This window comes from Humulus lupulus, chromosome 4 (genome assembly GCF_963169125.1).
Source record: "Humulus lupulus chromosome 4, drHumLupu1.1, whole genome shotgun sequence".
NCBI classification, from domain to species: Eukaryota; Viridiplantae; Streptophyta; class Magnoliopsida; order Rosales; family Cannabaceae; genus Humulus; species Humulus lupulus.
This window is the reverse complement of record NC_084796.1, coordinates 166,803,942-166,814,010: the sequence shown is the minus strand read 5'-3', so window position 1 is coordinate 166,814,010 and position 10,069 is coordinate 166,803,942. Positions and strand designations below refer to the sequence as shown.

The following is a 10,069-nucleotide window of genomic DNA, read 5'->3' as shown; positions in this document are numbered from 1 at the left end:
GTTAATTGAGCCAATTAACGACCAAGTTAGTTTTCGTTTGAATTGCTCTCCTCATTAACTAACTTTGGTGGTGGATTAGGATCTTGGCAAACGCCAAATTGTTGTGAGTTGGCAGCCATATTAGAAATCATGCTCCTGGTTGCAGCAAGAGTCTTATCAACTAGTGCACCCCCACTAGCTGCATCAATCATACTCTTATCCAATGATTGTAATCCTTCATAAAAGTATTGGATTAGGAGTTGTTCACTTATCTGATGATGAGGGCAACTAGCACACAACTGCTTAAATCTCTCCCAATATTCATATAAAGACTCCCCTATATATTGCCTTATACCGCAGATCTCTTTCCTGATGCTTTCAACTTTAGATGCTGGAAAATATCATTCAAAGAACATAGTCTTCATACCATTCCAGGTTTCAACAGTACCGGGTGGAAGATAGTACAACTACTCTTTAGTTGCATCCTTCAGGGAGAAAGGAAAAGCTCGCAGCTTAATTTGTTCTTCAGTCACTGCAACAGGTTTCATACTAGAACAGACAATATGAAACTCCTTCAAATGTTTATTTGAGTCCTCACCGGCCAACCCATGGAAAGAGGGAAATAAGTGAATAAGGCCAGACTTCAACTCAAAGTTGACATCCAAAGGTGGATACTGGATGCAAAATGGTTGTTGGTCAAGATCCGACGCTGCCAACTCTTTCAACGTCCTTTGCTGGGCCATTGTGCTATAGGATCCAACTGAATTGTTAGAATCAAATTCGTTGTCAGACAGTAATGGCTCTATAATAGACTCTACACATTGATAATGACACTGAAAGAGTGGATTATCAATCATAGTTTTGGAAGAGTGTAACACTGACGATGCCTCAATATAATCTTTGATTTTTTTGTAGTCAATCTTGTGTATTGTCTTCACTAGACATATACACTTGACGATTCCACGGTAAAAATTAATTAGCTGCAAACAAATAAATTTGAATAATAAAGTGAATAACAATAGTCCCCGGCAACGGCACCAAAATTTGACAGGTGTCGTGTGCATTGCCAAATTTAATTATTTTTTCTTTTCAGTATTACCAATTATATCAATATAACAGTAAATACGAGTTGAACCCACGAGGACTAGGTTCAAGTTATTATTCAAGAATTAACAAAAAAAATTAAAGAAGGGACTTTTATTTCTTAAGTTGAAACTTAAATAGCATAAACATAAAAGTAATAATGAGATGATATTACGATTTAAAGAAATAGTTAAGAGTCATTCTCCACCCTCCACAATCATTCAAGACCAACAATTATAAACATTATTATGATTTCCCAATTAAATTATTAACCCCGGAGATAACGCTGATGTAATGACCCAAATTTCCTAATAAGGCTTAGAGTCTTGATTAGGGGGCCAGGATGGCGAATTTTGGAATTATGTGATTATATTATATTTATGTGTATCATTATGTGATTATGTGAATAATATTATAATATTACTTGATATGCATGTTTAGGTGTATTAAATATGCATGTGGACCCATTTCTATTTATTTGGGTAATTTTCATAATTTGGCTTGTTTTGGGTATATTTGGCATATATGTGGTATGTGTGTGGTACTTCATTATTATTTGGTTATTCTAAGGTTACTCAGCACGAGACGATCCTAGGAGGCAAGCCAATGGGAAAGTCACAACGAGATCCATACTTGACTCATAGTGAGTCATGGGGTATTTAGCACATTACCAGGATATTGGGTAATGGGAATAAATATTTGATGATAAATTGGGAGTTATTGAGATCAGGAGGGAATTTTGGGAATTTTGACTATTTTACCCAGGAGGGCATTTTTGGGACCCCGAGCATTAGGATCTTCTTGAGGTTACTTAAGCTCGAAGTAATCTATCAGAAATAAAAAGAACGTTCAGAACGTTCTTTCTCCCTCCCGTTCCATTTTCGACACCAGATCACATTTTCGAAGGAAACTCGAGTTTTAGGACTCAGATTCAAGCAAGGATTGAGGCATAGCAATTCTAAGAAAGATTAGAAGCTTATTAGCCAGAGGATTTGATGAGAAATGACATAATTAGAGGCAATTTAAGCTTTGAATTTTTGAGTTTCCGTTTCCTGGAATTTCTTAAGTTTTGAAATTGGATTTTTCATTTTGAGGAGTTTTTGGATGAATTGAAACTTGTGTTTGGATGGTTTTTGGCCATTGAGATGATTGGGAACTTTGTTTATGAGATTTGGGTATGTTTGGATAGGTTTTTGGAAGGATTTAAAGTGGGAAAATCGGAGTTTCATGGCTGTGTTCGTGGTTGGGTCGCGACCCTTTTATTATGTGTCGCGGCCTAGGCTTGAAAAATTGAGATTTTTTGCTGTTGGGGGCACTTTGGGTTGTTGCCCCTTTTTGTCAGGCCGCGGCCCATGACACAGACAGAGAGGGGTTTAGCCCCTGTTCTTGATCAAGTCGCGGCCTGGGCTTTTGGGGTTGTGGCCCAAAAGGGCAAAAATGGTCAAAATGGGTTTTAGTCATGGGAACTTAAACGTAAGGGCTCGGGCTCAATCTTACTACACAGTTTGGTAGGATTCGACGTCATGGAGGCTAGGACTTAGTCCAGAAGTAATTATTTACTCATTTTTGATGAGATGCTATATTATGGTTGTGACTAGGTTATCGCTAGGGGCTTGGAAACAGGATCGTGCTTGTGGATTGTGTATTGGTAACTTGTGCTTGGACCAAAGGTAAGAAAACTGCACCCAGTATGTGATGCATGTGATGCGTAAGAAACATGTGATTAGGGCATGGCATGAATGTTGAATATGAAATTGATCATAGCTTGAGTCTCTGTAAATGTGCATGATCATAATTATGCTAGTGAATGTTGAGTAAGCATGTTAAATGCCTTATATTTGGATATTTGACATATGATATATGTCTGGGTGCATTGCTTATTTGTGAGTGGTACTGGCTCATTAGTCAGAAACGACACGAGTCGTAAGGAATTGACCTATGAGTCAAGAGCGGCATAAGCATATTGAACACAAAGCCAAAATGATTAGATCTAATCAACATGAGCATTAAATAAATCATCATGAGCATTAAATGCTTGACCGACCTCAAGTTCGATGAAAATAAAAGCACTTGTCTAGTCTAAAGGCTAGTTACATAGAGTCAGGGCCAAAAGGCTCAGATGACTGTAATGTCACATGGCTTAGGGTGCGAAGCCCAAGTTCGTGACTCGTTAGTCACTAATCTAATTAGGGTACAGAGCCCAAGTGTAAGACTTATTAATCATCTATCAAGTTAGTGACTCATTAGTCACTTATTTGGTTCAAGTTCGGGACTTATTAGTCATTTATCTAGTTCAAGTGCGTGACTCATTTGTCACTTATCTAATTAGGGTGCTATTGACCCTTGATTTGGTCAACGACTCGGAGTCAAATAAACGACAAAGAACAAAAAGGAAATTCAGAAGAGAATCAAATGGGAAGAAATTGACACAAGTGATTTATAGTGGTTCGGCCCCAACTCGATGGTAATGACCTACGTCCACTTAGTGTTCTTATTGATATTGAATCCCAACACTGTGATTAAAGAACTAGGGTTCTTGAGTTTCACAAGCCTTGAGAGTATTACAATTTTCGATGGATAATCACACTATGCTTTTCTCTCTAAATCCAAAGATCAAAAGTTCAAAAGTCCCTTCCTTGAGCCTTCTCATTCTTATCCATAGGCTCAAGGAGGTTACATGGGCCGATGGGCCTTAATTATCCTTAATATCAGCATATCAAGGCAATAAAAAGAAAATATATTGAATGTAGTTATTACAAGATTATGTATCTTAAAGTAAGTAAATAGAAGCATGTGACCAGAATGGTCGCACCTAAACACAAGATCTGATGAAGCAATAATCATCTGGTCGATAGGCGAACAGCATCCCTTCACTTCAGAACTTCCACGTGCCAACCACGTGTAAGGAATTCTGGCCACATCATATGGAGCCATTTTTGGGTAAACATTTTCCCCCCAAGTTTATTTTACTACGACCAGCATAAAGTAAACTTAAGAGACCGACCCTTCATATGCCCCATCAAATCTGTCAGAGCCGTCCATGCTTTCTCGAAAAAGGCAACTAATCATGTCTTTTGGGTTCCCCAAAAGTTGCTTGACGGCTATTACACTTCCCCATGCCTTGAAAAGTTACCCTTTATGATTACCTCGGTAACTTCTCCTCGACTAATATAAATAATCCTTCAGAATCAATTTTTACTTTTTACGTTTTACCTCAAGAAAATCGAAGAACAAGCCATAAAACCTCCAGAAATTCAGACGGTTCTTGATGATCCACGAAGCCTCTGCCCAGCCAAAGTGTCTCAGAACTCTACTCCTTTCCTCTATACAAGTAAGTTCCTCAAACTTTTTTGTTGTTGATATGGCATGCAATACCTGTTTTATCTCTATTTTTGACTCTGAGTTCCTGAGTATTTTTGGCTGTTCTTGAAAAAATTTGTTTTGGGGTAAAAGGGCACGTAGACTTGAGCTTGAAATAATACTTGGTAGGGGTTAGGGATCAGTTTAGTAGTTAGGATCATGAATTTAGGGCGTAAAATCGAAGTAAAAATTCGATTTTTAAGCTTGTAGAAAAACTGGGTTTTTCCTGCCCCATCAGAGTCGAAAAAGTTTTTCCTGAAACACTTTTACTTATGATTTTTGATCCATTTTCCAAACTATTCGTATGTAACTTAGTGATTTTACTAGAATGCTACTAGTCATATAAAAGCCTAACTTTTATACGCGAGCAACGTTATCCCAACTTTTTCATACCTCTTGATCTTTTGGGCCGTAAGTTCTCATATCCCCCTTCTCTGTTTGCAGATTTTCATGCACAATCCATGGGGAGGTGAGAGGCCAATCGATGATGACCTCCTCGCTCAGTTTCTCGAGGACGAAGAACAGTCGTCACTACTCATTACAGGGATTCCTTTTTCCTATACTCCCTTAAACAGACCCTCGACTAGTCCATCAAACATGGGTACAGTAAAATCCACCGCCCAAAAAAAGAAATCAACCAACCCTCAAGAAAATTGACCTGTTCCTCAGGCTGAGATTCCTTCGACCAGTGGTCGAGTTGAAAATACACCTGAGCCAAGAATCCAAACTCAAGCCAAACCCCGAGACGTTCTTCGACCAGACATCGAGTGGTACGTTGCACCCCCTAGCAATATTACTACTAGGATGCTCACCAATTACCTTAGGAAGTACGGACTCCCTGGGATAACCTTATTCAAACCCACCATTAACCAGCGAGTAAAATTGCCTGGCGACGCCTTTAGTGCCTGGTCGAGATACCACATCGAGGCAGGAGCAATCTTGCCTCTCCATCCTTTTTTCCAGGGAGTGGGCAATTATTTTGGGGTCGCTCCCATTCAAATAACTCCAAATGGGTATAGAACGCTTTCTGCCCTCTATATCCTCTATAGCCATAAAAAGTGGCCTGTCCCCACACCACATGAGATCAACTACTTGTTTGACCTCAAGTCCAATCCCAATCAGAACAACACGAGGTTTTTTTTATTTCTGCCACCAGGAATTGACTCATGTTTTCCTGAGTAAAACCTCCTACAAATCCAATGTAGGAAAGTACTTCCAAGAGTACTTTTTAACCACAGACCTGGTTGCCAACAACATGGCCTTTACTGAAGGAGGTAAATTCCTTATTCATTGGTCGCTTAAATTCCTTTTAGCTTTCCCATGCATTTATTATAACTTTTATGTCGTTCAGGTCCATGGTTACGACCAGATCCTACTCCAGAGATAGAGATACGAGCGGGCCTTTTGGCCAGCATGACCGACGTAGAGAAAAGCATCAAATAGCTGGTCACAAAGGCCAATCTGAGGCTGGTTGGCCTTCTGGCACCTCACCAGGATGTGAGGGAATCTACAGCGGGGAGTGCCACTGGCGGAGATATCCCCAAACAACAACAAGATGTGTCACAACCCTCAATGAGGAGGGCAATAGGCGTGACCATTAATGAACCATTCGGTGCCCCATGACCTGCTGCTACTTCGGTCCCTTTAGGGAAGGGCAAGAAGAAGGCCACCTAGTCTATTATTGAATCATTAGATGAGAACGGTATTGAATTTTCACTTTTAGATAGCCTACCTATTCCCTGTCACCTATTTGACGAGGACGACAACTTTAAATACACACCTACTTTAAATTCAGACTTCTTTAGGCCAGAAAGTGAGTATAGCACTAGTAAAGTAAATAGTGTAGCGACTAGTAATTATAGCTCGGATATTATACTTTTAATTTCTTTGCCCTTGTTTCCTTAACTTAGCAAGCTCATTTTATTATATTTCCTGACTGTTCGTTTGTTTCTCCTTTGCAGACATGCCTGCTGACCAAGCCTTTGACTTGTACGCCAAATCGGCGAGCAAGAAAAAGTCCAGCAAGCACCAGCCTGGGGAAGGTTTCAGCAACCCTTCCGCGAAGAGGACTCGAACAGAGGACCCTCCTGCGCCCACTCCCACAAAGGAGACAACTCCTCCACCAGCTCCTACCAAAGAGACATCTCTGCCGATTCCTACGAATCAAGACCCCCCAGATCCAGTAGAACAGACTCCTCCACCAGCTCCCGCTGACCTCACTCCTCCAGCTTCCACCAACCAGACGCTCATTGGTCGTCGAGAAGAAGCCTCGAGAGAAGATCTCATGAGCGTGGTGCTCAATTCAGCCAAAGACAGGCTGACCAGAATAACAAAGCACTGTCACATCCGAGAGGCGATCCAAGAGACTGGCTCCATGGCGGTTGATCAAGTCTTCAACCATGCACTAAATGAAGTGCTTGCTGTAAGTTGCCATTTTTACCATACTTTACTGATTTTCCTCACCAATTTACTCCTACTATTAGCTTTATCTTTTTCTAATCGCATGGAGTTCTTACCATGAGTTTCGGCTGGCAGAGCTCGAGGACACTGACTGCTCAGTTTGAGAAAAAAATCAACGACCAGCTTGGCACAGCCGAGACCCAACATGCTAAGAAACTTAAGGCTATCAAAGCTAAACACACCGAGCATCTCAAGGAGGTTGAAGCAAAGCATTCTGAGGTGCTCAAGGTGATCGAGGAAACACACACTAAGGCGCAGCAAACAGCTGCGGCCAAACTTGCCTCCCTAGAAGAAGAGCTGAAGAAGAAAGAAGCATTGCCAAGATCACCACCTCCAAAGAGCAGTACAAAAAGGCCTCGCTTATGAAGTATCGGGAAGCCCACAAGCTGCAAGCGGAGCTGGAGATTAGTCGTAAGGAGACTGCCGCCCTAGAGGAGGCGAACACCCGCAACCTTGAACACTATGAGGGGGCGGCGTTCAAATGCTTTTATATGTTCTAGAAGTGCAATCCCAATGCCAAATTTTTGTATCTACCAGATCATATAAGGGAGGCAGAGGTGGAGAGGTGTGCTTCACGGTTAGAAGAAGAAAATACTCAATGGTCTTCTAAGATCTCTCTTGCAACAGGCATTGAGGGCGCCCGGGAAGACGCTGAAGTTACTATTGACCAGCAGCAACAAGAGTCACCGCAGGACCCTCCGGTTGCCTCATAAGTCTATCTATTTTTTCTTTTATTTTTGAGATACACGACCTACGGGTCATGATGTAAAGAAAATTTTTAACTTTTATTGCTGCATAAGTAGCTTTTTTCCTTTTAACAAACAATTACATTCGAGCAGTGACTGCTCGTGGTGTAAAGGGATTCATTTTTTGGTATTATAATATATAATATTTGCATTCTATTATAACACATGTTCGCATGACCGAATTTAGCATAGTACTTTGGTTTGATTTAACAAAATAACAAAGTTTTGAAAAATACTCTAAGTACCCTAGCATGCTTTCACTTATTTTGCTCGTGTGTTTACATACCTTTTGATATGCTTTGCTTGCTAAACACCTTATATTCCCCCCAAGTGATTGAGGAGCTTTAGATCCTCGGTCACTTGCCTTGACTAGGACTTATTCGAACATTTCTGCTCGAAAATAATACTTGTAAAAATGAAAATATAGCAAAACAACACGCGTAATGAGCAAATACTTGTAATAAATACAATAGTTGGCAAGATTGACTGGCTGCACACAGTCCCTTTTATTTCTCGTAATGGATGGACAAATCGTGTCTGTGTGAGTGAACAATAAAATGATCTTACACTTATAAGCGATTAGTCACAAAATGACTAACCCTTGTTCATAAACATGTAAAAAGTAAAATTAATACAAGCCAATTATTTAAGAAGAATTGTTTATTGATAGTACTTGCACAGGTGTTCTCCATTCCAATAGCGAGGAATGCGATCTCCATTTAGGGGAGTAAGTTTGTAAGTGCCTGGATGAAGGACTTCTTCGATTTGGTAAAGTCCTTCCCAGTTAGGTCCGAGTACTCCAGCAGCTTGGTCGCGGATGTTGACGAAGACTCTTCGGAGCATAAGATCTCCCACGTTAAATTTCTTTTCACGTACTTTAGAATTGAAATACCAGGCGACCTTTTGCTGGTAAGCTGCTACTCAGAGTTGGGCTTGCTCGCGCCTTTCCTTGATCAAATCTAAAGACTCCATCAATAACTGGTTGTTAGCGTTTTGATCGTATGTCATCCTCCGATGCGATGGGGGATCTAACTCAACAGACAACATAGCTTCATATCCATAAGCTAAGGATAATGGAGTATGGCATGTTGCCATTCGATGGGATGTACTATATGACTAGAGGACTTCAGGAAATTTTTCTGGCCATCCCCCATTCGCTTCCTCAAGCCTTTTCTTCAGAGTATCCTTCAGTGTTTTATTGACAGCCTCGACTTGCCTGTTTGCCTGCAGGTGAGCAACTGAAGAAAAGCTCTTGATGACTCCATGCCACTCCCAAAAATCTGTAAACAGATCACTATCGAACTGTGTGTCGTTGTCTGAGACAATTTTTCTTGGTAATCCATAGCAACACACTATGTTCTTGACCACAAAGTCCAGCAATTTCTTGGTCATTATGGTTGCAAGTGGTTCAGCTTCGACCCACTTTGTAAAGTAATCGAGGGCCACCACGGCATACTTGACACCACCTTTCCCTGTAGGTAAAGATCCAATTAGGTCAATACCCCATACTGCGAATGGCCACAAGCTTTGCATTTGTTTTAGCTCATTAAGGGCTGCTCGTGGAATTTTGGAGAATCTCTGGCACTTATCGCACTTTCACACAAACTCCATTGAATCTTCATTCATTGTTTGCTAGAAGTACCCTTGCCTTAGGATCTTCTTTGATAAGCTTTGCCCCCCAGCCTGATCTCCGCAGAACCCTTCATGGACCTCTCGCAGTAATTCTTTGGCCTTTTCCTTTGAAATACATCTGAGGAGTGGCATAGAGTATCCTCTTTGGTATATAATTCTGTCAGCCAGGATGAACCTAGCAGCTTGCTGCTGAAGAGTCCTGGCTTTGTTTACGTTCGTAGGCAACACGCCATGCGTCAAGTACTTAATGAAAGGTGCCATCCATGTATCTACCGCTTGAATCACCAAAGAGGTTTCTTCCACATGGATGCTTGGTGCGGGCAGCCGTTCAACAGGAACAAAATTCAGGGTATCAACATCCTTGGCACTCGCTAATTTGGCCAAAGCATCGGCATTTGAATTCTGGTCGTGAGGTACCTGCTGGAGGGCATACTTCTCAAACTGGGCCAACAAATCTTTTGCTTTATTCAGGTAGGCAACCATCTTTAGACCTCAAGCCTGATGTTCCCCAATAATCTGATTAACCACCAACTGAGAGTCACTGTAGATTTTAAGTGACTTTATATGCATGTCTCTAGCTAACCGTAATCATGCGAACATCGCTTCATACTCGACTTCGTTGTTAGAAGTAGTGAAGTCAAGTTTGGTTGCGCAGTGAAATCGATGCCCTTTAGGCGTTATCAAAATCACTCCAGCTCCAGCGTGATGTTCATTAGACGAATAGTCTGTGAACAATTTCCATGAGGGAGCTTGGCTTTGAGGTTTAGGCGCTTCTATTTATTCGCTATCTGGTAGCCTAGTGAGTTTTG

At 41.1% G+C, this 10,069-nt stretch overlaps 1 non-coding gene across 1 annotated transcript; it reads left to right on the top strand.

The window, feature by feature from the left end:
* Nucleotides 1-249: 249 nt before the first annotated feature.
* Nucleotides 250-356, top strand: LOC133833703 (small nucleolar RNA R71). Its single transcript, XR_009893069.1, has one exon. It is a non-coding gene; the product is annotated as a small nucleolar RNA R71 (small nucleolar RNA).
* Nucleotides 357-10,069: the final 9,713 nt, after the last annotated feature.